A 27959-nucleotide genomic window follows, 5' to 3' on the forward strand; every position below is an offset into this window, starting at 1 on the left:
TGCACAATGCTGTTTTAATAGTGCTTTATGCATAGGCGTAATTCTAGGGGGCGTGGGGTATGGTGTTTGTCCCCCCAAAACTTTTATATTGCATTTTTATTTATTTATATAGTGCTCTTCTCCCACTTGTGTGGCCTCAATGCGCTTTTTCCTTGGTTGAACGCCCTTGGTGACAGCAGTCAATGTCTTTGGAGAGTTCTGGGGGGGTTGCGTGTGTGCATGTTGCCGTTCTAGGACTTGGGTGGCTGGCAAGGCTCGACTAAGCAGCCCAAGAGAGGCCAGTACGTGGGTGGGTGCTGGTGGGGGTTGGAGATAGAGGGTCTATGTGCGGCCAGCTATACTGGGATCCTTTCGGGTGGTGGTCGCTGTATGCTAGTGGCAGAGGTGTTGAGGTACGTCTGTTCAGCTACGTGTGAGCTAGACAGGATGTGCTTGGCCGTAGACGTATTCTATCGCGCATGAATGCTTGGCTGTGAATGTGGCCTGTGTCCACACTAGCGGTGTGAGATATACGTGCCGTAGGCTGCGCGATTGCTCGGACGGGGCAATATATGTCCAGTTCTGGAATTGAGAGTCCTATATCAATGGACCTAGGTTTTATACTGCAGCAGGTATCCGCATGTATTAAACAAAGATGGTGGCTACACCTGGATTTGAGAATCCTGTATAGTGGGATTTGGCAGGGGCCCCTTTCATTTAGATGTCACCCCCCCCCACAACGTTTTCAGCACTGTTCCTCGGCTGGCTTTATGCCAGAGTCGGGCCATCGCGGGCAGGATTCTATTAGAAATGTCAAAGCACAAATGAATTTGCTCCAGAACAGACTCCCGGGGGAGGCGCCTCTTTCACAGGAGCTTTCCATTCACTGTTCCTCGTATCCCCCCTCTAGCACCTCTGTATGGCAATCTTTGGGGATATGATCTACTTAGAAAATTGTATTTCAACACCCATGGGTCAAATACCTACACCCTGATTAAATTAAGTTCTGTAGGCAAATTAAGGAACTTGAATACAAATGTAAATATTACTTTTGTAAAAAGGAAGGGTCCTATTTATGCTCTTTCGCTGCTAAATATTTTCTAGAATTTGTGCCACATTCGCGGATTCACGGACGCGCACTGAAATAGAATTGTGGAATCAGAAAATACAATATTAAGGCTTTTACACCATGCAAAGAGAAATACACCGACACGGGCTTGTAAAGATTCCCAGAATCTTTATTGCAATTCTGTACAGTTTACAAAACAAAGTACACAAATAGCTATTTGGTCGTCAATACATCACAGAGACCACCAGCAGGGTTCAATGTGAGCAGTGAACAGGAATTGCTAGCTGGACATCAGCGTATTCATACAGTTTTGTTAAAACGATGTCCAGCCTCTTACAAGTTAATCATGTACTGGGCCAGGGTCGCGCCAGGTTCGTTCCTAATTTACATATCTCGTGCATGCGGTTTACTTTTTAATACATTTGCTAACAAACACTATTATTCTCTAGGTTTAACTTTACACTCTTTACACATTGCTTTAATACAGGTCAAATAGATGTTTCGCATGTTGTGTTTAGATAGCGTTATTGTTCTTGTATACTTGTAGGTTAACATCGCCGATTCAAGTAATCCCCTGATCCGGAGGTCAACAAAGGACAAGGGGCCTCATTACGACCCTGGCGGTAAGGGGTTTACGCCAGCGTTAGCTGCGCCGACCCCTTACCGCCAATTACGAGGTCCCTTAGCGCCATGGCGCTTTTAACACCTGCTTTTAGCAGGTGTTAAAATCCATGGCGCTAAGGGACCATGGAGTTAATTACGCCACCGTAATTTACGGTGGCGTAATTAACGCCTTCCCCACTCCCATTATGCCCTATGGGGCAAAAATGGGAATGGGGAAGGGTAAATGGGGATTGGGGACTTACCGCCCCCGCCAACCTCGGAATGGGGCGGTAAGTCCGCCAACCACCATGGCGTAAACGTAGTTTACGCCATGGTGGTAAAGTCACGGCCCAGGCGGTAACTTACCGCCTGGGTCGTAATGAGGCCCAAGGTCTACATGACCCTAACATGTAGCCTGCAGGCAGGTTGGACATTAACTCCCCTAAAGAGGTTGAAGAGGTCAAAGCAAGAACAAGAGAACACAGGTCGGCCATTTTAGGCCACAGGGTGACTTTGCACGATAAACTAAAATGGCGGCTTTAACCTAAAATGGAGGCTTGATTCAATTAAGGTTGCGACCTTGCAATACGGATTTCCTCGCAAAGCAACTGGGCCTATGCTAACATATACAATGAGGACGAAACAATATTATATCAGTTTTAACAAACCCTCCTTTTGGCCTATGCCAAGCGCTAAACTACCTTCAATCACTTTGCGACTAACTCCACATGTCAACGTCTATACACCCCGAATCATTGTCAGACATATCTATTGCCATTAGATCAGACACTAGAGTTTCTTTCAACACATACTGCTTGGAAACCTTATCTGGGGCGTGTATTTTATGCCCTAATACACTTGTTGCTTGCGCGCAACACCCCCCTAATACTGAACATATACCAGGGAGACACTGTATACAACAAAGGAACAGAAAACTACCCAAGATAATCAGCAGGACCGAAAACAACTTCCATCCCCACGACCGTAGGAGGTCCCAAAACCATGCACTAAGTTCCCAGTTTCCCTCAGGAACATGCACTTCTGAACTAAGAACATGTAGATTTTGGATAGCCCTAAAGATCATTGGAGAGGAGTCGGGTACGTAAACGCAGCAAGCAGACTCCACTAATTTACATACTCCTCCACACTCAGCCAGAATGACATCTAATGCCATCCGGTTCTGAAGAGCTACTAATCTTATCGCTTTCTGTTCTAACGTCATATTATAGAGTATGTTAGTGGTCCAGTTGATGGTTCTCTCCAATACTCTCACTAGTCCCCAGATATCTTCTGAATTCGTAATTTGCCGAAAAAATGGCACAAAGGATTTCATGATGTCTCCTAGAGTTTGCGCTGGATTATCCCCTTTCACACCTCGTCGTGGACGAGTCTTCGAAATTTCTGCAGTACTGGCAATAAATACCCCAGGTAATAGAATCCCTAAATAGCAGGTTCCTTGCCAATCCCTGGGCAACCATGGAAATGCCACATTATCGCAAACAAAATAGACAGGTTCACCTACGTACAGAGGTCTGTTCTCACTAGTCAAATTCGCAATGTTGGTGCATTTTCTAAAATTACCCATTGACCGTGTTCCATTCCTTTGTATACAGAAGGATACTGAATCGGGGCTATGGTTAACAGAATAAGATGGAGGCGTGGCATCCTTATTGCCTATAGGAGCCATTTTGAAAGAGATCAAAGACTGAAAAGGACGAGACAATCTATCAGATGGCCTAACAGAAGCAACGTTTGGCTTACTCCTATTTGCAAAAAGCGAGCATCCCAGGGGCATCAAAACACGTTTTTCAAAACTATTCAAATTTGTACCATCAAAGTTCCCTGAGATGCTGTCATTCCATCGGCCAAAGAATAGTGCTCTAAGAGAAGTATAACAAGCCGTTGTCAAAGGTAAAGGATGAATGTACCAACCTAGCCCCTTATCCCCATGTTGCGGTAGATGTGAGCAGATCCAGCAATTGGTCCTATTTAAAATTGCATGAGTGGCATTCATTATTAACAAAAGAGTATTATTCTGATAGTTCCGTCTATGCGAAGAATCTCTAGGCGATAAGGTATGCAATTGCATGGAAGGAGTGGGGAAAACAGATACATTTTCAACAGGTAAAAAGTCCTCTAGCGGATATGCTTCCTCCAGATACCATAACCCAAAACCAATAGTTACTAAAAACGCAGTTATTATTACAAAAAGGCAACAATACACTTTTGGGGTCCCATTACATGCTTGATCATTGTCTCTGCTAGTCACATATTTATCTAAAAGTTCGGTACGAGCGGTAGCGGGTGCAGGCATTATAGTCTTCAATCGAAAAAACACCAATTGTTTGTTTGCTGGCGACTCCAGTCGCGCGTCTTCTTAATGTCTTTCCCACAACCCTTAGCCAACAGAACCCTTTCGTACAGTCGGGCCAAAAGGCAAGCCCTCAAATGATTTCCTCAATTGCACAGTCAAACCGTGCCGTACGTCTATTTTCTTGGACGTAAATTATATTTCACAATTTCTGGTGTCGAAGGATCATATAACAAAATGTTGTCACTTCCCACTGGAGGTGGCGAGTGAATGGAAATGGGATCAGAAAATGATTGATCCGGAAGTACCACTGTTGGAGAGTGCGGAGACAAGATGGCCGTTTTGTCCGGCCTTACGAACTCTGGAACGGTCTCTGATACTCTCTTGTTGGTTGCTGCTGTTTCAGGCACATTGGTTACAGCAGTGGAAAGGGATTCTGTGTCTTCTGTATCGTATGGCACGGACTGCAGGATCCATTTGGTGTGTGTCGCGTGGATCCAGTTCTTTCGCACCGCTACCCGCACAGCAGTCTGAGTGGCTAGCAGGACCTGGTAGGGACCCCTCCACCGAGGTGCAAGGCAAGACGACCTCTCAAAAACTTTTGTGAGGATCCAGTCCCCCGGTTGTACACTGTGACCTGGACCCTCGTAACATACAGGTAATGCCTCTCGCACCTGGTGAAAAATTGAAAACAGATTTTTAGTCAACTGGTTACAGTAATCTGAAAGAAGCACATTCTCTACATCCCGCAAAGAGTGACTTTTTGGCATGCCCCAAATATTAGCAGGCCTCCCCATCACCACCTCAAAAGGAGAGAGCCCAGTCTTAGTTTGAGGGGTTGTTCTCATCGACAGCAACACGATCGGTAAGGCGTCCGGCCATTTTAACTTGGTGCCAGCTCACGTCTTAGCGAGCTTATTCTTTATAATGCCGTTATGCCTTTCCACTAATCCGGCACTTTGGGCATGTCTGGCCGAATTGAACCGTTTATCAATCTGTAATCCTTCGCATATTTGTAGGATTACAGCAGAGATAAAGTGTGGCCCATTATCCGACCAGATGACTCTCGGTAGCCTGAACATAGGAAAAAACTCTTTCAACAGAGTTTTTGCCGTGGTTATGACCGTTGCATCTCTAACAGGGAAGGCCTCAACCCACTTACTAAAAGCACAAATGACAACCAACACATATTTAAGATTGTTGCAACGTTCCATTTCAATAAAATCAAAGTGGATAACCTCAAATGGAACAGAAGGTGGAGCGAAACTTCCTCTAGGAGTCGAGGTACCTTTTCCTACATTGTGCTGCAAACAGACCATGCACCCTGGACAAAGCGCTCCGCAATTTTGAAAATGTTATCATTGGCCCATACACTGTGTAACGTTTTAGTCAATTTACGCGCGCAGACATGTGTCGGACCATGAGCCATAATATCCATCATTGTAATGTAGGCGTCAGGGAGTAACCATTTTCCTTCAACATTGTCCACCCAACACCCATCATCATCCAATCTTCCTGCACCCTGGATCCATTTCTTGGTTTCCTCTATAGTAGCATCTGCTTGAATGTCTTTACCAGAATCGATACTTTCACCAAAAGTGCAAATATTTACAGTTTCTCTTACAGCATACATTTCAAAACCAAAATCAGTGGCAGTTTGCTTAGCTATCTGATCAGCGAAAGCATTCCCTTTTCCTATATCATCTGTAACCTTTTGATGTGCTGCACATTTTATAATAGCTAACTGAACAGGGAGTGCGAGCGCTGAAAGTAATTGCACTATTAAAGTGCCATGCTGTATTTTCGTGCCATGTGAGGTCAAGAAACCTCGTTCTTTCCAAAGTCTACCGAAGTTGTGAACCACCCTAAAAGCATACTGACTGTCGGTATATATATTTATGTAAGCCCTTCAGAAATTTCACAAGTTCGAGTTAACGCTATAATTTCTGCGGCCTGCGCGGAATTATGCATAATTCTTTTGGTTTCCACAATCGTGCTTAAAGTAGTGACGGCATAAGCAGCCGTGGATGTACCATTCGGAAGTTAAAAACAAGAGCCATCACAAAATAGCTCTCCTTGTGGGCTATTCAAAGGCGTGTCTTTCAAATCGATTCTACCTTTAGTCTCTTGTTCTGTCGTATAAAGGCAATCATGTGACGTTTTGTCACCATCAACAGTATCTTGCGGGACAGGTAAAAGTTCAGCCGGATTTAATACACAACACCTCTGAATTTGAATGTGGGGAGCAAACAAGATCAATTCGTATCTTGTCAATCGTGTGGAAGTGAGGTGTTGCGTTTGAGTTCTATTCAATAAAATATCTACAGAGTGAGGTACCATTAGGGTTAACGCATGACCCAGGACCATTCCCTCAATCTGTTTTACAGACGCAGCAGCAGCGACAGCTCTCAAACATCTCGGCAAAGCGCTTGCAACAGGATCAAGGGCGGATGAGAAATAGCCGCACGGCCTATTCTTCCCTCCATGTTAATGTGTTAACACAGCCAAAGCATATCCATCACGTTCATGCACATACAACACAAAGGCCTTTTCATAATTTGGAGTTCCTAAAACCGGCGCTGAACACAGCGCGGTTTTGAGCAAGTCAAATGCTGTCTGGTGTTCCAAAGTCTATGGCAATGGCAAAGAAATGCCCTTCTTTGTCAAAGCCAGCATTGGTTTAATCGTTAACGAATAATTAGGGATCCACAATCTACAAAAAGAAGCCATACCTATCAGGGCTCTAACTTCCTTCTGCGTATTTGGGACAGACATTCCAGAAATCGTTTTTATTCGTTCAGGTGTCAACCGTCTTCCCTCCTTTGACAGGAGATAGCCTAAATAGGCGACCTCCTGACAACAATATTGGAATTTTTTGAGTGAAGCTTTGTGGCCATGTTTTGCTAGATGACGAAGCAAAAACATGGTGCCTTCTTTACAGGCACTCTCAGAATCAGCAGCCAAGAGGAGATCATCTACATGCTGTAGTAACGTGCAAGTAGTAGGCAACTCGAGAGTATCGAGCTGCTCTTTTAATGCCCTACTATAAATATTGGACTCTCGGTGTACCCTTGTGGTGCACGAGTGAATGTGAACGAGCGTCCACCTAGGGTGAACGCGAACAAATACCTACTATCCTTGTGTATGGGAATACTGAAAAACATGTTTTTGAGGTCAACAACGCTAAAGTATGTGGCAGAAGCCAGACTCATGGTTAGTATCATTGTAACATCAGGTACAATAGGAAATTGAGGAGCCACAATTTTGTTAATAGCATGTAAATCAATTATAAACGGAAAGGGAATCGCATTATCACCTTTCTTGTATACTGGCAAAATCGGGCTGTTACACACACTACCCGTAATTTCCTCAATTACTGCACGATGTACAAAATCAGAGACTATACATTTCAAAGCCTGTTCGCCTTCAACTGAGATCTTATATTGTGGGATGCGAGGCAATTTTACTCCATGTTTCAGAATAATTCTAACAGGTTCAATTTGAAGAATGCCCACATCATTATCATCAATTGCCCATAAGCATTCTGGAATATTACTGAATTCTGGCGGCAAAGGTCGAGTCAAAAACTGAGAGGCGAGTGATTGCTGAGGTGAAATTGTGAACCGAATCCCGTCCGGAGAACAATGTATTACTGCATGCAATTCCTTCAACAAATTTAACCCCAGCAAATTCTCCCCACAGTTTGTGGTAAGTAGAAATGGACACTGCTCCGTGAAGGGACCCAGTGTAATTGGTACCGGCAAAGAGACCGGACAAACTACAGGTGTGCCTGAAAACCCTACGGAAACGTTGGACTGCCCTGACAGGGGAATATTTGGAACTCGTGAATGGTCAATGGAACATTTCTGTGTTCCCGTATCTACTAAAAATAGATGCTTCCTATTCCCACCGCCATCTCAACGTAGGGGCCTTTCTGATGAACGGGAATAGGCGTCGGTTCCAAATCCTGCTTCAGGCAATCCTAGCGAAACAGAATATCGTCAAAAGGAAGCTCTTCAGAGGGGTACGTGGCAGAAGGGGGACCAAAAATGTTTCTATTATCCACATTCGAAATTTGTTTATCCTGTGAAGGAGGTTGCTGTGATTCTGGTGCAAACTGACCTCTGCCAGGGCCCCCTGCACCTGGGCGACCTCTGGATCATCTACCCATGTTCCCAAATGACCTTTGCTGCTAGGTCGGACATTGTGCGTGCCAGTGACCTTCCTGTCGACAATAGGCACACTGATCAATGGTTACCGGAGCCAGGGGCGTACTTCCCTGTGGAACGTACTGACCTCTAAATTGATTACCCTCTCTAGGGTTTCTAACAATCTGTTGTAATAGGACTTTTGTTTTCAGGTCACCCTTTTTTTTCTCAAGTTTTTCCTTTTCATTATTCACACGATTTTCATAGTACTGAGCCATGTGCAGTACTTCTGATTGAGACTTCGCCTGCCAAGCGCTTTCGGAAGACATCATCTGTAACTGGATGTCAGGCAGCAATCCACGTACAAATTTGTCGACAGACAGCCTTTTCCCTGACTCTGTGCCTAGGTCTTGGCCAATGAAATCTGAAAATACCTGCTCAAACCGATTAAAGGAATCGGTAGCACCCTCAGACTTTCCTTGGACACAGGCCGTAAGCTTGTCCCAAATGATTCTTTTTTCAGGAACTATAGTTTTTAATTTTACAACAAATCTATCAGGCAAAGTTAATATCACTTGAGGCGGTCGGTCACCAGCTGGTCTTTCTCTGTCGAGCCTAACCATGTTATCCCATGTATCTCCTAACCCAGGTACATCATCTACAGTCCTAATCCGTTTCCACAAATCAACTGGCAGGAGTACGGGAAATAATAAATCAATATCACTTAAGGTGAATACCGATGATTGTAAGACCGACTCTATTTCTTTATAGAACCACGTCGGATTCTTTCTTATATCGGGAATAGATTGCTTTATGGTGTTCACTTCCTGTCTTGAAAACGGGATGTGAACAAACTGCGATACGTAATGTGCAGGAATGTCCACCGCGAGTATTCCTCGTGCAGCATCGGCTGCAATCTCAACTTTTGGGACAAATGTCGGAGGGACCTCTCTCATAGGCAACTGAGAAGTAGGTAGCTCCGAACGCCTTCTAAGCAACAGAGCCAAATCAAGCGCTAAGGCAGTCGAAGAAGTATCAATCAAAAAGGCTCTCTTATAAACACTCAACAATTCTGCGGGACAACAAATCCTTCTTTTTACACACTCATTCTGCAGGTATTCTACCATAACCTGTATCACTTTCTTTTGCATTTCTAACGTATACTGACCATATGTGTCATATACTTATCTGGAGTTATCGACATATCCGAAATCCATCTTATCGCATCCTTTATACAAATTCGCGCTTCCTCACCTTTTAATTCACGGCGAGGAGAAAACCGTTTCTGTAAGAACATAGCGCCTAAACTATCACCATCTGCTTCTTCATTCTGTAACTCTTCCAACTCCTTCTTATATACAAAAATATTTTCGACATGCTCATATACTTTCTCCGCAGTATCTCTGGACAACGCTAAGGCGTTCAAATCCTGTAACCCTTGTGGGAGATCTACATCGTTTATTCTATTCCACATTATACTCAAATGAATCCCTAATCCTTCAATAAAAGCATTTTTCTCAGGAATACTTTTTACATTTTTGAGGGTGGAAAAACATCAGCTTGTTCACCCTTCTCCATACAATGTTTAGCCCAAGCAATCAATTCATTCTTTTTATCTGGGGACACAGTGTTACGAGTCACAACCCTTGATCCCACTCCCTGGTCTACTACAAGCGATGCAGAATCACTTGGAAGAGGAAGAGTCGGCACATTCTGAATATCAACAGGTGGAGGCAAGGGGGCAGGCAAAGGAGCGACGGCTGGAAGAACAACAGGAAGAAAAACAAGGAGGACCGGAGGAACTATAGGAGGAGGAATAACAACAGGAAGGGGCAAAGCGCCAGAAGGAGGGACGTACGGGGGTGGTGCAGAGGCATCGGGCCTTCGTTCATGCAAAAGTTTATTAATCAATTAATCTGATGTATGAACATCTTTTGAAGGGTACATTTTTTGAATGCCTAATTGAAACGCTCTGTCCGTGTTCCTAACTGACTCCAATTGTTCATTTTGATCAAATAACTGTGCCTTTTCGACACTTGTCATTTGTCAACGCATATGTTTCTCTCTACTCTTTTGTTGCTGCAAAACTTCTGTTTTCCAACTGTGCAATGCGTCAAATGCTGCAGGTTTAGCCTTTTTCTTTACCAATACAGCCTCTAGATATTGTATAAGAAGGATTTCAAAGCTACCATTGGATGGCCACCGAAGATTAGAGTTATGTCTGGTCTGTCTGTGCCAAATGTCATTAAATGCTATACTACCAAAGCCTTTCTTACAGTACATAGTACATGCCGGCGACCCCTCCTTTGGTGCGGGAAGGCTATCTTCCAAAGATTTTCTGTCGCTGCGGAATAATGCCCTAAAGCAGGCAGAACATTTCCCAGGCATATCAGAATTCTGGTGTTACCTGGTCAAATAATTGTGCTCGCGAGTACAATGCGCCAAATTCAAATTGTCAGGGTTAAATTAAGAATCGGGTCACGATTCAGCTGACCAAAGGACTGGGAGGCCCGATCGGGTTACTAAGGACAATTCTAAGGACCCACGTGTCTGGTGATTTTGGCAAATTTACCCACCTCGATATATGGACCCTTGTCAAGACGTCGTCTCAGGCTACAGTTCACCGTTCAGGGATCGGATCGTGCTGTTCTGTCGAGGAATTCACTTCTCATCCAGAGGGGCCGATTCTGTTGGCACCGTCCGATCCCGGTCCGATAGCCGAGCCAACCTTCAACGAGACGAAGTCGATCTTGAGGGTCCCTATTTGGGCGCCATCTGTGGAATCAGAAAATACAATATTAAGGCTTTTACACCATGCAAAGAGAAATACACCGACACAGGCTTGTAAAGATTCCCAGAATCTTTATTGCAATTCTGTAGAGTTTACAAAACAAAGTACACAAATAGCTTTTTAGCCGTCAATACATCACAGAGACCACCAGCAGGGTTCAATGTGAGCAGTGAACAGGAATTGCTAGCTGGACATCAGCGTATTTAGACAGTTTTGTTATAACGATGTGCAGCCTCTTACAAGTTAATCATGTACTGGGCTTGGGTCGCGCCAGGTTCGTTCCTAATTTACATATCTCGTGCATGCGGTTTACTTTTTAATACATTTGCTAACAAACACTATTATTCTCTAGGTTTAACTTTACACTCTTTACACATTGCTTTAATACAGGTCAAACAGATGTTTTGCATGTCGTGTTTAGATAGCGTTATTGTTCTTGTATACTTGTAGGTTAACATCGCCGATTCAAGTAATCCCCTGATCCCGAGGTCAACAAAGGACAAGGTCTACATGACCCTAACATGTAGCCTGCAGGCAGGTTGGACATTAACTCTCCTACAGAGGTTGAAGAGGTCAAAGCAAGAACAAGAGAACACAGGTCGGCCATTTTAGGCCACAGGGTGACTTTGCACGATAAACTAAAATGGCGGCTTTAACCTAAAATGGAGGCTTGATTCACTTAAGGTCGCGACCTTGCAATTCGGATTTCCTCGCAAAGCGACTGGGCATAGGCCAACATATACAATGAGGACGAAACAATATTATATCAGTTTTAACAGAATGTTTTTTAGGTTCATGACCCGTTCCCTTTTTCCTATTGAGCTTGCTTTCGGCGATGGGGTGAGGAAAGGGAGAGCTGTAGGAACCCCTTCCCAAAATAGAACAATGCACTTAGGGCATTTTCAAAGTTCAAAGTGACTGACCGACATAAACCATGATTCGTGAAACTGTGCAAAGTGTATTTCTGCAGTGCAAAGTCATTGTGTACTGCAAAAATAACTCTTTACTGACTTTGCACTACAAAAATACACTTTGCACAGTGCCATGAATCAGGGTTTGTGCCGGCAGTGCAAAGTCGCTTTGAACCGTGCATAAAATTCCATGAATCGGGCCCTTAGTATTACGCTTCTCTTTTTATAGTATTTTAAGACAGCATTTAGTATTGTCTAGCATTCCTTAGTAATTTCTGATGAATGCTAATGCATGACCACTACAAAGCCGTGCCGAACACGCCTCAGTTCCTAACAGAATGCTAAATACATATTTGTGATCTATCCATTTAAGCCTCACTTACTATCCCGAAAATGTGTTAAAAACACAACTTTACCGTCAGAGTTGAAGACCAGTGGACAGCACTTGGGCGCTTGAAATGAGTTCTACGTCAGAGTTGAAGACTAGTGGACTGCACTTGGGTGCTTGGAATGAGTGCTAGCTACGTCAGAGTTGAAGACTAGTGGACTGCACTTGGGTGCTTGGAATGAGTGCTATGTCAGAGTTGAAGAATAGTGGACTGCACTTGGACGCTTGGAATGAGTCCTACGTGAGAGTTGAAGACTAGTGGACTGCACTTGGGTGCTTGGAATGAGTGCTACGTCAGAGTTGAATAATAGTGCACTGCACTTGGACGCTTGGAATGAGTGCTGCATGAGAGTTGAAGACTAGTGGACTGCATTTGGGCGCTTGGAATGAGTGCTATGTCAGCATTGAAGAATAGTGGACTGCACTTGGATGCTTGCAATGAGTCCTACGTGAGAGTTGAAGATACGTGGACTGCACTTGTGTACTTGGAATGAGTGCTACGTCAGAGTTGAAGAATAGTGCACTACACTTGGACGCTTGGAATGAGTGCTGCGTCAGAGTTGAAGACTAGAGGAACTGCACTTGGGCACTTGGAATGAGTGCTAGCTACGTCAGAGTTAAAGACTAGTGGACTGCACTTGGGCGCTTGGAATGAGTGCTATGTCAGAGTTGAAGAATAGTGGACTGCACTTGGACGCTTGGAATGAGTCCTACGTGAGAGTTGAAGATACGTGGACTGCACTTGTGTACTTGGAATGAGTGCTACGTCAGAGTTGAAGAATAGTGCACTACACTTGGACGCTTGGAATGAGTGCTGCGTCAGAGTTGAAGACTAGAGGAACTGCACTTGGGCACTTGGAATGAGTGCTAGCTACGTCAGAGTTGAAGACTAGTGGACTGCACTTGGGTGCTTGGAATGAGTGCTAGCTATGTCAGAATTGAAGACTAGTGGACTGCACTTGGGCGCTTGGAATGAGTGCTTCTTCAGAGTTGAAGAATAGTGGACTGCACTTGGGCGCTTGGAATGAGTGCTACGTGAGAGTTGAAGAATAGTGGACTGCACTTGGACGCTTGGAATGAGTGCTACGTGAGAGTTGAAGAACAGTGGACTGCACTTGGCCGCTTGGAATGAGTTCTATGTGAGAGTTGAAGACTAGTGGACTGCACTTGGGCGCTTGGAATGAGTGCTACGTCAGAGTTGAAGACTAGTGGGCTGCACTTGGGCGCTTGGAATGAGTGCTACGTCAGAGTTGAAGACTAGTGGACTGCACCTGGGCGCGTGGAATGAGTGCTACGTCAGAGTTGAAGACTAGTGGACTGGACTTGGACGCTTGGAATGAGTGCTACGTCAGAGTTGAAGACTAGTGGACTGGACTTGGACGCTTGGAATGAGTGCTACGTCAGAGTTGAAGACTAGAGGACTGCACTTGGGCGCTTGGAAAGAATGCCACTGGTTCCTCTTCTGTGCATTCCAGGACTCCGTCAGTGAAGCTGGTGTAAGCTGGTGGGTGCACCGCTTTCTCTTCTTGCATACTCAAAGAATGCTGTTTTGAAAGCCCCGCGCAGACACTAAACTCTGGTTAAAAGAACATGCTCTGTTTTGCTGAGGAGACCTACTTGGTTCTCTTCCATAATCTCACATGTGTAGCACTATTATAGAAGCAATGTCAACCTGAATTATATTTAAGATCTGAAATCAGCGGCCATTTCTCCGCTTCTCAGACTTTTGGGGAGGGGAGGGGCCTGCCGGGTACAGGTCCTACCTGGCTCATGGTGTCTCACATCGGTTGCGTCTGGTTCGGAAGTTGGCAGACACTGCATGTGGTCTGTTTGCAGGTGGTTCGTGCTGAGGGGACTTGAGGTGTCTGTGTGCAGAGGGGAGGCGTGTGTGCTTGCTGTGCGAGGAAGCGTTGGTTGTGAATGTAAGTTGGAGAGATGTCGCGTCCTGATGTTTGAGGTCTTTATGGGCAGGTCTTCAATCGGCATCCCTTCAAAAACCCTTCAGAGCGTGAGTTAGCCACACCTGAGGTTAAAAGTAACGTGCAAGAGCTGACCAACGAGTTGCAAATGCTTGACTGCGGGTGGTGGGGGGGTGGGATCTGGGGGCAATTGTCAGACTTTATTGAACAGGTGGGCTGAGGTGGAAGGATAGTGGCAGAGTGGGTGAGTGGCAGAGAAGAAATCGCTTCGGAATGAGGATATCTCCGGTGATTGGGTGCTTTGTTTGGAAAGCCTGGGTTGTCAGAGATCTGATTCTGCGTCACACTTTTTTAGTGTGTGGCGTTGTCAGTCTGTTGTTTTTCCTGGAGCTTAGGAAGAAAGCTAGATGGGCCTGCTTCTTTCCTGGATATGGAAGGTGAGGCAAAGGGCCTTCTCTTTGATCACGTTTTTTTGCTGGGAGCCATTCGAGGCATTTCATAGTCCTATGGTTTGAGGTGAAACACCTTGTTTATAGACGCATTATACATACCCAATAAAATAAAGAAGTTGCCAACACCAAAATAGTTTAAACTTTTGCATCCATAGTGTGTTCGCAGTTTAAGAATCCCTATATATGGTCACAGTTTACAATAAATAAAAAGGTTATCTTGGCCCAGCCACTCTCCACTTGCACTGCCTCCCTGGCAACCCCTGCACTGCGGGACTGTCTCTCTATCCCTACAGCCCCCCCTTCCCAGCACTTGTTCTGCACTTACCTTGCACTTGCCACCAGCTGGCCCTTTTATTTATTTATTCTACTTACCTTGTACTGCACTTCCCCCATGCACCTCTCCCTTCCCCCTACCCCTGCACTTGCGCCATCTGAATGACACCTGGCCTAGTAGGATCGTTGTCTGTCTTCCCCTTGTTCCCCCCTCCCTGCCTCGTCGCGCCTTGAAACACTTGTGTATAGGCGCGTTACAAATGCCTTATCATATCATAGCATAACAATAACATCAAAATTCCCGCTAGGGGCTTAATGTTTGCTCTACAAATATGTTTATTCTCTGCCAGTATATTGTGTGCCAAAGCCACTTTCAGAGTACCCGCGTCAGTAAGCACCCGGATTCCCTGGGGGGAGAGTAGCCACTGATCACGCAAACTAATAAAGTCGCCTTGACTGGATAGTCCTGAGTATTTGCCACTTTCCAATCTTCTATGTAGAGGAAGTCCCATGGAGAGCTGGGGATCAGACAATAGATACCCCCCCCCTCTCTCTACTCCCGGAAACTGGATGGTAAGTTCAAGGGTATTAGCATAATTGACCTAAAAACATTTGACCTAAAACATTTGAGCACATTTTTTGACCTTTTAATTAAATATATATATATATATATATATATATATATATATATATATATATATATATATATATATTGGGATGGGTACGGGTATAGATTAGGTTAAGGGGAAGTGGGGAGGGTTGCGGGGGTCTCCCCCCCCCCGCATTTTGGATTAAAAAAAGGTCAAATAAATTTGATAAAATGTGATTAGGTCAAATGTTTTAGCTCAAATGGCCCCAAACCAGTTCACGTCCCATCTGATAAGAAGAGAGATTTGCAGCATGTCCTTTGAAGCGCTGCACACCGACACATTGCACCATGCAGAGTTGATGATTCTTAATGCTTTATACTCAAACCTTTTTAATATTAGTTTTCATTACAAGCAACTTATTGATAGCAGCTGAAAACCTTGTGCCAATTGGCACTCACGGTTTGAGATGGAGCTTCGGGTGCCACGCCTTTCACAGTCATAGGATAAGGACAAAGCAATGCCAGCTTCAGGGAGACCCATTAGCAAAGTGGGGGGGGGGTATCTTCTGCTTCCAAGGTTCCTGGTGCTGGGCTCGTTCTCCCAGGAAGGTGGGGACGCTCACATGTTCTTGATCGCCATATCAAGCAAAATGGCTTCCAGGTTCGTTCCTACCACTTTGGACTATACACACAATTTGTTTTATATTTATTTCCATCGTGACTTGAAGGTGGCAGCGGAAACCCTGATCCTAATTGCCATTGAGATTTTGCACATGGAACTTCACTCATTACACCTTTGATGGTCATGTCAGATAGAAACAACAATGCTGTCTATGGGCTAACTTGGGGAAACCTATTAACTCAATGTGGGGGACTCACAACAGCAGAAGCAGGCCATGGAGTTCAGCTGCACTCCAAGCACACAAGGTCCCAGTTTTCTATTCTTAATGCTTTGTACACAATTTGGTTGATTGATAATTTATTGAGCGCACATTCACCCGAAGGCACGTTGGCGCTAAAGAACAGGCAGAAGAGCCATCACAGGACTTCACTAAAAAAGGAAGGTTTTGAGAGCTCACCGAAAAGACAGATGATTCTACATACCCCGCAGCCCCAGAGGCAGCGAGTTCCAGAGCTTAGCACCCACAATAGAAAGCGCGCGGCCACAGACGCGAGCGAGACTAATCCTAGGGACCGCAATGGCAGCATTAAACTGGGAACACAGCCCCGGCTAGGGACATATGGACGAAATGTCTGCTGCAGATATTCGGGCCGAGTCCATAAAAGGCCGTATGAACCAGGCATAGAGATTTAAATTAGACGTGTTCCTCAATAGGAAGCCAGTGGAGCTGGCGTAGAACCGGCGAAACAAGAGAGGAAAACTGAATATGGGAGACCACTCGCACTGCCGCATTTTGTAGCAGGTGAACCCGTGGCAAAAGGTAACGCGGCTGAGTCAGGTAAAGCGAATTACAAATAGTCGGCTCCAGTCATCACAAGAGAGGCAACTGCTGGAGGATGTAGACGAGAAGGAATAAAAGGAAGGACTGTCTGTAACATTCAATGTAAAGTGCCCAGCCTGGCGAACCGCTGCCACTTGAACATCAAGAGTGAGGCACAAAGTTTAGCAGCCAGGTCGCTCACTACAAGAACAGAGGAAGGGAGTGACCCAAGACAGACAAGCCAGAAATCAAAGGTCCATAGAGAGGCAGCAGAAGAGGTACTCACCACCAAGACCTCTGTCTTGTCACCATTCAGCCTAAGCCAATTATCACTCATCCACCCACCCACCGCTTCCAGACATCCTGCAGCTGAGACGCAGCCCGTCTGCTGATGAAGATCAATACGGACAATAAGTTGCATATCATCGGCATACGAGTAACATTGGAGGCCGTGGGCATGGGCGAGTTTGACCAGGGGCTGAATATGCACGTTAAACAGTGTACGGGACAAGGCAGAGCCCTGAGGAACACCACAAGAAAGGGCAAGGGGGACAGAGCCAAAAGAAGGGAAAGAGAGACTGACTATGTCCAGTAAGAAAGGACTCCAACTAGGCCAACACCTGGCTGGACACCCCGCCTCAATCAAACATGTAACCAGAATGGACTGGTCGACAGTGTCGAAAGCATCCAACAGATATAAAAGAATCAGCGCCCCCGCTCTACCCTTGTCGGAGAGCCGTGCAAGGTCAGCTACCACGGAGACCAAGACAGTCTCCCTGCCTCAGCCCGGGCGGAAGACTGACTGCAAAGGGTAAAAAAAACAGATCTCTCAACAAAAGAGCTCAGCAGAGGTGAGATCAGTGTCTCAAGCAGTTTCTTAAAGAAGGGAAGTAAAGAAATTGGGTGAAAATTAGAAAGGACAGAGGGATCAAGTGATGCTTATTTCAGAAGATTGATCACCAAGCGTGCTTAAGACGAGGAGGGATGATACCTGAGTAACGAGAATGGTTTACCTCCTGCACAACCCTTAAAGCAATCTTGGGGATGATATTTTTCATGATTTTCAGAGGGACAGCTTCAAAGGGGGAGACAGACTTAATCTTGAGAGTGGCTTTCCCATGTAATCAGGGCAGAAGATGGGAGAAGATGACCATAGTTGCATTAATTCAAACACCATAACCGGGGTATGCTGATTCACGATCGCAAGCCAGACAACAACCACCATAACAGGGGGATGCTGATTCACCGATCGCAAGCCAGACAACAACCACCATAACAGGGGGATGCTGATTCACTGATCGCAAGCCAGACAACAACCACCATAACAGGGGGATGCTGATTCACTGATCGCAAGCCAGACAACAACCACCATAACAGGGGGATGCTGATTCACTGATCGCAAGCCAGACAACAACCACCATAACAGGGGGATGCTGATTCACTGATCGCAAGTCAGACAACAACCACCATAACAGGGGGATGCTGATTTACCGATCGCAAGCCAGACAACAACCACCATAACAGGGGCTGCTGATTCACTGATCGCAAGCCAGACAACAACCACCATAACAGGGGGATGCTGATTCACCGATCGCAAGCCAGACAACAACCACCATAACAGGGGGATGCTGATTCACCAATCGCAAGCCAGACAACAACCGCCATAACAGGGGGATGCTGATTCACCGATCGCAAGCCAGACAACAACCACCATAACAGGGGGATGCTGATTCACCGATCTCAAGCCAGACAACAACCACCATAACAGGGGGATGCTGATTCACCGATCGCAAGCCAGACAACAACCACCATAACAGGGGGATGCTGATTCACCGATCGCAAGCCAGACAACAACCACCATAACAGGGGGATGCTGATTCACCGATCGCAAGCCAGACAACAACCACCATAACAGGGGGATGCTGATTCACCGATCGCAAGCCAGACAACAGCCACCATAACAGGGGGATGCTGATTCACCGATCGCAAGCCTGATAAGCCAGACAACAACCACCATAACAGGGGGATGCTGATTCACCGATCGCAAGCCAGACAACAACCACAATAACAGGGGGATGCTGATTCACCGATCGCAAGCCAGACAACAACCACCATAACAGGGGGATGCTGATTCACTGATCGCAAGCCAGACAACAACCACCATAACAGGGGGATGCTGATTCACTGATCGCAAGCCAGACAACAACCACCATAACAGGGGGATGCTGATTCACTGATCGCAAGCCAGACAACAACCACCATAACAGGGGGATGCCGATTCACTGATCGCAAGCCAGACAACAACCACCATAACAGGGGGATGCTGATTCACCGATCGCAAGCCAGACAACAACCACCATAACAGGGGCTGCTGATTCACCGATCGCAAGCCAGACAACAACCACCATAACAGGGGGATGCTGATTCACCGATCGCAAGCCAGACAACAACCACCATAACAGGGGGAGGCTGATTCACCGATCGCAAGCCAGACAACAACCACCATAACAGGGGGATGCTGATTCACCGATCGCAAGCCAGACAACAACCACCATAACAGGGGGATGCTGATTCACCGATCTCAAGCCAGACAACAACCACCATAACAGGGGGATGCTGATTCACCGATCGCAAGCCAGACAACAACCACCATAACAGGGGGATGCTGATTCACCGATCGCAAGCCAGACAACAACCACCATAACAGGGGTATGCTGATTCACCGATCGCAAGCCAGACAACAACCACCATAACAGGGGGATGCTGATTCACCGATCGCAAGCCAGACAACAACCACCATAACAGGGGGATGCTGATAAGCCAGACAACAACCACCATAACAGGGGGATGCTGATTCACCGATCGCAAGCCAGACAACAACCACCATAACAGGGGGATGCTGATTCACCAATCGCAAGCCAGACAACAACCACCATAACAGGGGGATGCTGATTCACTGATCCCAAGCCAGACAACAACCACCATAACAGGGGGATGCTGATTCACCGATCGCAAGCCAGACAACAACCACCATAACAGGGGCATGCTGATTCACCGATCGCAAGCCAGACAACAACCACCGTAACAGGGGGATGCTGATTCACCAATCGCAAGCCAGACAACAACCACCATAACAGAGGATTCTGGTTCGCCGATCGCAAGCCAGACAACAACCACCATAACAGTGGGATGCTGATTCACTGATCGCAAGCCAGACAACAACCACCATAACAGGGGGATGCTGTTTCACTGATCGTAAACCAGACAAGACAATTTTGTCTCTAGTATCAGCTATTGTCTGAGAGATGAACAGGGCCAAGGAGTCACATAGTTCCTGAGAAAGAGTAACCCCAGACTGGACATTAGGAGGAGAAGACAAGGCACAAACCAAGCTAAAGAGTTCCCTAAAAACAGCATTTAGCCTCCCGAATAGCTTTGTGATAGCGGTTAGTTTCCTGTCGAAGCAAGATTCTATTTACTTCACAATAGGACCTCCTCCATCTTCACTCAGCTTGCCTACATCTGAGCCAGTGAGATCTTTATTCACCAGTGAACCAAGGCTCAAAGGGGGCCGAACGAAGAGTGGAGGGTATAAAGGGAGTACGGTCATCAGCTACATCTCTAAGGGTGCGTGTAAGTAGGGAAGTAGGGACAAACTGCAGGAAATGTGCTTTATGCTTAACTGGACACAGTGAAGTAAAGAAGGGGCTGGGAGTTCTCTGGTGGTTAGGGAGGTTGGGGTCAGTCATCTGGGGAGGTCGGACAGATATGCACAGAATTCGAAACGATTGCGCTTCCTCATTGAAGGCACATGTTCTAATTGAACACGTCATTTCACGTAGATGGCAGACAATACTTCACAGATACAAATTAGATATCAATTGATATTCCATTAAAAGATGAAGGTAGGACACATGTAATCAAGATTATAAAGGCACATGACCTGCAGCGGTGTTCATACAAGGCAGCCTTTGCATGCAACACATGTAAGCGCAAATCGTCAATATACATGTATATTACGGCAATCTTATCCTTGGTTCGACGAGTGTCGGTGGTGACGATGGCCATGATATTTATGGATCCCACTTAGTCGCAGGAGAAGTGATATGAGCCAGTGTTTTGATTGAGCGCGTATCTAGCCTCTGGGTGGAGCATATCAGATTCCGCCATGCTGAGTACGAGACTGAAAGCGGAGAGCCGCAGATGGTCATGATTGATTGGAGAGCAGTAGAGAACCGACAAGGTTAAGAGGTTTGGGTGACGAGACCTTAGAATGATCTCGGACGCGGGGTATCAAGGCTGTCTGAAGCTCTTAGAGTTTTGTTACGCTCGCCTTTCACTAAGGTGTGCCAACACCCCCCTCACTAATATCCATATCACCCGCGTAACCTCCTATATCTCATTCTATTGCCAGTTTTGCAATTGATATGGGGATCAAGTGCTCTGTGGTGGCCAAGAGCAACATACCCGCTGCTTATTGCAATCTACAGTGAAATGAGGGCAGCCATGCTTCGACTTGAGAATAATAGTTAATTAAAATAAATTGACCATGAAAATAATCTTTACGATTGGTCTTCTGGGGGCACCGATGGTCCACCTTCATGTCAGTAAATATTTAATAGTGAAATTTGACATGTTTACTATTAAATGTTATGCAAAGTAGTGGTTCATATTTTGTTAACGTATTGCTCCCCTTAAATTTGTTCAGTGCAACAGTTCAGAAGTGTAAATTGAATCACTACCATGCTTGTCACGCGCAAAATCACCAATAAGGGTGGAAAGTTTACAGTTCGATGGATGATTAGGGAGTGGGTGGGTGAGGTGTATAAGGGAGTGCCTGTGTGAGAAGGTTGGGGCATTTGCCAAGAGATGGAGGAGTGCCTGATATGTAAAGAGGGTTTGTACACTATTTTGGGGGTGATTCTGGCGCAATGGGGGAGGGGCTGGTGCATGTTTCTTTTAGAAAGAAAAAGTTAGTGTATAAATCAGTTGGTTTTTTGGGCGGGTTTCCAGAGCTTGGGCACGGGCTGATTGTTGTATGTACACGCCCTGTAAAGGGTGATGCGGAGGTAGGTGTGCGCATACCGCATGCAACGCTGTGCTCACCTATCTCTTGCACATGGGCCATCACAAATGAAAGAACTCACAAGTGACCCAGCTGTGCTCTACCAATAATCAAAATGAACCTTTCTGATCAATTCACCAAACAGGCCCATCGCCTGTAAATAGAATTCAATGCTAGCATGACGTTTGCCTGTTAACCAATTAAACAATAAACACGAAGCACCCTCATGTGCGGGGCTATTTCTTTTCTCAAAAAGGAGATCTGGCCAAACCGAAGGTAAGGCCAGGCGTCCTCCAGGCACTGTTCCAGCCACCTTCATGAAACGGCCAGAGGCTGCAGCCCGCCATCTTGGGGTTGGCAGCTTTTTGCTGCTGAGAACTCATGTTGCGGTTGGCACATACACATTTACGGGTACAGTGTCTTCTCGCCTGGTGTAGCGTTGTGGTAGACTGCAGACATGCGGGCGATTATTTCAGAAGGACGCTGGGAGATTAGCTACAGAAAAAGTTAATATTCTGTTCGAAAAAATAGATACACAAGACAGGTCCCATCGTGTTTGAGCGCTCTCTTGTCTTAGTGTTAAACAGCATCGTAACTATTGTTGAAATTCCTAATAGCGCCAGAAGGAGCTCGGTTATGTTAAATGTTAAATGTTAAATGTTAAAGGTATTTGTACCGCACACCGTCACCAACGGAATTGGTTCCCAGGCGCTCAGGCGGATCTGTAAATGATAAAGGTGGGATGGGTTAGTAAGGTGAAGAAGGGAGTAGGATAGTGAGAGGAGTGGTGTTCTGTTGGCAGCTTCAACTCAGTATACACCGGGTGCTGAACTTTGGTGCGGGTATCGGATCGGAGTCAGTCCGCGTGTGCTGTTGTTCCGGCTTATGTGTTGTTGCAGTGTTGTGAAGTGTGTGCGGCTTGTTGTGAGAGATATTTGTGTGAGTTTTTTGAGTCAGATAAGTATGCAGAGTTTGAGTTTATATTGGTTAGTGGGTTACCTGACCTTTACCATGCTAAAATTCACAGTTCTGTCTGAGTGTGGCACTTGTTGGCCCTCACATTCCCATCTAGACACGGCGCAGGCCAATGTTTAGGACTCCATTCAGGTGTGGTCATGCCAACATTCACAGTTTTATCTAGATGCGGCGCAGGCTAGTGTTTAGAGATCCGTCCAGGTGTGGGCATGCTAACATTCACAACTCCATCCGAACGCCACGCAGGCTGGTGTTCACAACTCTAAGTGTGGCACATGCTAGCATTCACGTTTTTCTAGGCGCGGGCATGTTATCCTTCAATCGATCCTATCCAGATGCGACGCAGGCCAACATCTATCTAAATGCGTCTGCCGGTCTGGATATGTTCGTCCGGTGCGTACGAGTGGGAGAGTCACTTGAGGGCTTTCGTCTGGGTCTAGGTATGTGGTCAGTCTCTGCAGCCTTCCTTTGTGGCTATTTTCCATGATGTCTTATGCTCTGTCGGGTGGTTGGTTCTTTGGTTTGAGTGTTTCTCCAATTTGAAAGTTGGCATGGTTGGAGTTATTTTCATCATTGTTTTAATGACTGGGCATTCTAGTGTGTCTCTGTTGTGGTTACGCTTTGAAGAGCCATGATTTGAGGAGTTTCCTGAATGCTAGGTGGTTTGTTGTATTCCGTACATTCTTAGGTAGGTCATTCCAGGTTTTGGGTGCCTGGTGAGAGAAAGACGATCCCCCGAGTTTTTTTCTGTTGTAGGGTTTTGGTTCCAGGCGTATGTCGGTGCTTGATCTTAGTGTTCTTGTCAGTTGATGTAGGCGTAGTTTGTCGCTTAGGAATTCTGCGCCTTGTTTGTGTATTGCTCTGTGCGTGATGCACATGGCCTTGAACTTTATTTGCTGTTTCAGTGGTAGCCAGTGTAGTATTTTTAGCGCAGGTGTGATGTGTTCTCTTCTGGGTAGCTTGAGGAGGAGTCTGGCTGCTGCATTTTGTATGCGTTGCAGTTTTTTTTAGAAGTCATTCGGGCATGCCCAGGTATAGGCTACTGGCATAGTCTACTCTGGACATGATCAGAGCGATGATGGTAAGTGTTTTGTTGGCGAACAACAGGAACGGTAGGATCCTTTTTGCTGCTCGAAGGAGGAAGAATCATTTCTTGATTACCAAGTTTACTTCTGGCTCCAGAGTGAGGTTGTTATCCATCAGGACCCCTAGGCTTTTTACAGTTGATGATGGTTCTGGTGTGGTGCCGAGCTCTCTTGGCCAGGGGATTGAGACAATCATTATCTCTTTTTGCCTGGGTTGATTTTGAGATGTTTGCGGTTCATCCAGTTGAATATGTCACAAAGGCAATTCTCTAGTGTGGTGTTTTCTTCTCGGGCATCTTGTATGTTGAAGATTATTTGAGTATCGTCGGCATAGTTGTAGCACGTGAGTCTGTTTTTTGATGAGTTTGATTAATAGGTACATGTAGAAGTGAGGAGAAGGATGATCCTTGTGGTACTCCGCACGTGGAGACTCTGGATTTGGATTTACAAGGTTTCATCCATATTGTTTCTGTTCTGTTTGTTAGGAAGGATTTGATCCATAGTAGGGCAGTGTCTGTTATCCCTAGTCCTTCTAGTCTCTTTATGAGGATGGCGTGGTTGACAGTGTCGAAGGCTGCAGACAGATCAAGGAGAATCAGGGCGGTACTGTTGTCCGAGTCTGCGTTTGGTTTTAGGTCGTCCCATATTGAGAGGAGAGCCGATTCTGTTCCTCTCATACGTCTGAAGCCAACTTGTGCCTGGTCTAGTAGGCAATGCTCTTGTATGAATTCTTGGATTATTTGGTTGACATACTTTTCTAGCAGTTTGGCTATGTAGGGTATGTTGGAGATGGGTCTGTAGTTAGATAAATCCTCTACGTTTCCTGTTGTGTCTTTGAGTAGTGGCTTGATGTAAGCCGATTTGAAGGTCTGCGGTACTTTACCTGTTGAGATTGAGGTTCCTGTGATATTCCATGGGGGTTCCTTGTTTGAGAATTGTTTTGTATCTGGCCGGGGGGCAAGGGTCTTCAGGAGAGCCCGATTTGTTGCTTTGGTTTACCAGTTTGACGAAAGCTTCAACTGATATTTCTGGGAAGTTTTGTAGCTTGTTTGCGTGTTCCTCGTCTGTGTCGGTGGGGTTTGAGCTGTGAACGCTTGGTCTGTTTTGTATGGTGTGTTGGATGGAGGTTATTTTGTTTTTAAAGTGGTCTCCGAGGTCCTCGCAAAGTTTCGTCAATGGGATTGGCGTAATGTTGCAGGCCGGTGGGTTTTTTATTTCGTTTATGATTTTGCACAGTTCTTTTTGAGCGTTTGGTGCTCTGAAGATTCGGTTGTCGTAATGTTTCCTCTTCGCTTTTTATATTTCTTTTTTATATGTCTATTTTTTTATGTCTTAATAGCACCAAAAGTAGCTTGATTGTGGGGTGACTGGCCCCATTGACCACCCAGCACCATGTCTTCCAGTCCCCTTCTGCCCCCTTACTTACAGTGGGAGATACAGTGGGTCCGATTCATGGAAAAGTACACATTTATCTCGCAAAGCCAACGTGGCAAGACTGACTCTGTGTGAACCTACGCACAGACATTTTTCTGTGCGCTCTGCATATTCATGTAATTGTTTGCGCAAATTAAGTGTATACGCAAAACAGCCAGAAACAGCTACCTCTGTGTGCTCCCTTGGTGTGCATACATGCACCCTGTAAACAGTTCCTGGGGTCCCGTGCAAGCAGGCCTGCACCCCAACAACAGGCGTAGGATTTTTTGTATTTCAGATAAAACTCTGAAATTCTGTGTGCAAACACCCATAATCTGTTCCTGCACCCTCTACATTGCCTACGCTCACCCCTAACTTAGATTGGACGCCCGGCTGCGTACATGCACCCCCAAATCCAACATGCAATCTCACCTGTGCATGGTGATTCCTATGTACAAGTGCCTCTACGCCTGCATTTCGGTGGCGGGTGTTGTTAGGGCTTTGCATGGCCATTTCCCTGCCTAGAAGCTGCACGGGTGGGTCCATGAATACGTGTCGTTTTGCGCAATAGTGGGCGTGTAATGGACTGCCTGCGGCTCTTCCCTCATAATGCCCACATTTTTGCATGTTCTCCCCCATTTTCTGTGTTTTCGCCCCCTTCCCAGCCCTCAGCGCAAGCTACGCCCACGCTCTGCATGGAGTCACGCGCACGTCTCTCAGCCGTTCGCGGGGGCGTGCCGGGTTGCCATGAAATCCACACAAGTCCAAGGATAACCCTGAGTATTCAATTCCATGAATCGATGAACGGGATTACACACGCAGTTTGGCACGCAAGTTCCCTATTTTCCGCACAAATAAATCCATGAATAGGGCCAGTGTGTACAGCAGGGATTCGACCATGTTCCTCCAACCTCTGTTATCCGCAGCTCATGGGCAAAGACAAAACCTTCTGCTTAAATGGAAAAAAAGCCAAGTAATACCACTACTGTTGGCGATGGGCGCAGTGTTAAAGCTTTTCAACATAGCAAACACTGCATAATACGGCCTATGTTCTAAGCAGCTCTGTGAAGCGCTTACCGAGATCAGAGGCAGTTTGGAGCAATCATACCTTTGTGGGCAGGGGCATCATTTGGGGGTCACCAGGTGTCGCAGCTGCAACCACTGAGGTCTCCCTTGTTACCTCTGTGGTCTCCATTGCTACCCCTAAAAAAAGATTTTTAAAAATCCTTTTTTTTAATTTTTATAGATGTAAGCTCCTGGGCTGTGACCAGTGCCATGTGCCTCTTTGCTTCTAGAGTGGCGGGCTTTCTTGTTCAGGCCATTTAAAAAAAAAACAGGGTTCCAAAAGTGTAACACTTTGAGCAGTGACCCTAAATAAGAAAGAATAGGAATAACAAATAATGTATCTTTCTGGGATTCTACACAATAATTGCTAGACTCATTTAAGGTTTATTTGAGGCACACTTCAGGGGGTGAGTCATTGGGCCTCATTAGGAGTTTGGAGGTAGCCATGCCGTTTTTAGCGGCATGGCTACCCCCAAACCGGGTACAGGGTCCGGGTCCCAAAAATAGGTAATTAGCGGGCCATGCCGACTTTAGCGGGCCCGGTAATTCCCATTCTCGTTGTAATGAGGCCCATTGATTTAGTCTGTTCCTAAACACCTCAACTCAGCCTTTCATCCTTCTGAGGTTGATAAATGAGTACCAACAAAAGTTGGATCATTTTGTATATATATTTGTTCTGTATAAAGCGCTTAAGCGTAGGTTCAATATAATAACACATCATTATCATTTGGTCATGGACGTCTGCTTGCATTCACAGTAATTTGGTAATATGGGCCTATACACACTCATCTTAACGATACATAAGGCGATCCATTCTTGTATGAAATGTACATCACATTATAGTGATATCGTAACCATATTATATGTAGTGTACTTAGGAACTATGCAATGTCACTTCCTGTTTTGTCAAAAGGCGAAAGGTTGTGTTCCATCACTTCCCGTGATGTCACAAAATACTGCGCAGTGCAAATCCCAGCAACAGAACATGACACACAGACTGATTTTTTAGGTTAAAAAATGAGCCAGGCTACTTAAAGGTTAAATGTTGTCCAGTCTGTAAAAAGGTCACTCATATACTCTGGTGCAATATTAGCTTGGAATTAAAAGGGGACCTTCATGTGTTCTGCTTGTCCATGGGGGTCAGGTGACTAAGGCCCACTCTCCACACCGGTCAGCTATTGGCTCCACAGCCAAGGGTCTTACAATGGGCAGACCCCAACAGAGCTCTACATTGGTTTTGAGCAGGCGCCCTGCCGGTGCCACAGGCCGTGTCCCAGCCTGCACCGCTGCATCATGGGAACACAAAAGGCGCTATTTCTATCTGTCGGCAGCTCGAGGAATACTGCACAGTGCAGCTGAAACCAACACTTTGCTTTGTTAAACCATGCCTGGGAGACGATTGTTTTCAAACTTCTTTTTATCAACATCAAACTGAGGGTGATCAGCTTTGATTTGATTTTTTTTAAATTTGATTTTAGCGC

The sequence above is a fragment of the Ambystoma mexicanum genome, chromosome 14 (genome assembly GCF_040938575.1).
Source record: "Ambystoma mexicanum isolate Mex_15411 chromosome 14, UKY_AmexF1_1, whole genome shotgun sequence".
Classification (NCBI taxonomy): domain Eukaryota; kingdom Metazoa; phylum Chordata; class Amphibia; order Caudata; family Ambystomatidae; genus Ambystoma; species Ambystoma mexicanum.